The sequence below is a fragment of the Gavialis gangeticus genome, unplaced genomic scaffold (genome assembly GCF_001723915.1).
Source record: "Gavialis gangeticus isolate Ggan-Ray unplaced genomic scaffold, GavGan_comp1, whole genome shotgun sequence".
Taxonomy (NCBI): domain Eukaryota; kingdom Metazoa; phylum Chordata; order Crocodylia; family Gavialidae; genus Gavialis; species Gavialis gangeticus.
Window position 1 is genome coordinate 112,707 of NW_017728958.1, and position 2,000 is coordinate 114,706.

The following is a 2,000-nucleotide window of genomic DNA, read 5'->3' on the forward strand; positions in this document are numbered from 1 at the left end:
GTCTCTCACTACTACAGCACAGAATATAACTCTGGGGATCAGGTTGCCCCCTTGCTTTCTGCCCCCTTCAGCTTCTTTGCTTTCCCTTTACTGTCAGACCTTGCTTTTCCTGAGCATATGGAAGTGAGGAGCAAAATTTGCATATAGGTAGATTACAACAGGTACCCATAGATTTAGTTCAGGCAGAATGGATGCATTTCACCTTTTTATTTATCTGCTGCAAGCTTTAGCACAGGCATATACATACATACACACGTGTATATATGTGTGTGGCACATATATATATATGGCGTGCACACATATATATACATATATATGTATGTATGTATGTGTGGCACATACATACGGCATCTCTCCCTCTCTGTGCAATATCCAGTGTTTGCACTATCCAGGAGAAGGCAAGGTAAGTGCAGCTCTGCGCCAGAGCAAAGCCAGGCAGGGCCCTTTCCTAGAGAGCAGCCATTTAGCTTGTTCCCATTCCAGTCCCAAAAGTGCTGCTTTGAAGTCCCCCACTTCAGCCTGCACAACATTGAGACTGAACAGGCAGGACAGAAATGGCATGTGCTCCCCATCACACATGCATCGTATATGAGGCATCATAAACACAAGGCCTGGGCTAGCATAGGGCCAGGATGGTTAAGGTCTCTTGCTAGGGCTCCAGAGGTGGGTTCCAGCGCACCAGCCTCACACCCAAGGCTGCTCCTAGTTGACCTGCTGCACACGATTATTCTGGCTGGGGACCTGGAGGCGGCGAGATGTGATGTGAGCCATGCTCGAACCATGCCAGCTTGATGGGCTGCTGGCTTCTGCTGGACCTTTGATCTCTACATATGATAAAGCCCTTTTCAGAATGTGGCAAGGTGGGCTCCTCTCAGGCCAGCAGTTGCTAGCCTCCCACCTGCCTCCGGGCATGCCACCCGCCTGTCTCGCCTGCCACGACTTGAAAAGTTAATAAGTAGATGATGATTAAGCAGGAGGCTGCACATTTCTTGCCCCGATGCCAGGGAGTGCTATCTGCGGCTCTGTTCCTTCCCTACACCGCAGCCCAAGCCTCACAGATGGCATCCAGATGTTAACAGTCACACCAGCCCCACACTAGGTTCCCAAGTCCTCCTGGTAGGACCCTCCTTTGATCCCTCTGCTCAGGCAGCCTACGCCGCTTTCATTTGGCCTGCTGAGCTCCTTGTAGCTGGCTCCCCTCTCGGGCATGGTCCCCACTCGGGACCTTTGGCCACACACAGGTCCTGGCCTCACCTCCGATGCCAGGTGGGGTCCAAGGACCACGACTCTGGGTGCCCCTCACGGTGGGCACCTGGCCCTTTTGACCATCTTGGTCCTGGCCCCAGAATGGACCAGTCAAGGGGGCACTCGACTCCCAGCCTCACTAGCCCCACACTCTCTCCAGGTCTACCTTCCTGGTTGTGGGAGCTGGGGTACCTCACACCATGACTGGTGCCCCAGGGTCTCACAGGGGACTATCACTCCCCCCCGGGCCACCAGATCGTGGCGCTACTTCAGATCTTACGTTCGACCCACACTCGGCCTCCCAGAAGTGGAGGACTTACCGGGGTCAGGACTCGCCTCTCTCACTCAGGGGCTGAGCCCCCATTCACTTGGCCTCTAACCCAAACCTCAGCCTCAGGCATCCAAAGACTTACCTGGGCCTACTTCCCTTGCTTGGGGCTCCACATTGCCCTCCCCTCACTTGGGGCTCTAGATCTCCGCCCCTCATTTGGGGCCACGGGGATTTGCTACCTGGTGGGCTCAGGTGGCCATAGCCATGCCTGTCCCCAACTTTCCCTCTCAGGGTCTTGAACCCCTGCAGGGCTCAGGCGGCCTCAGCCGTGCCTGGCTCCAACTACCTCCGATGGTGTGCAAACCCACCTGAAGGTGAGGGCAGGGTTAAGGTGCCCTGACCCACCTTTCACCAGGGTGGTAACTGGCCTGGCATTTCCGGGGGCCTCCCACACCACTGGGAGCCCCACCAGGCCACCCACGCC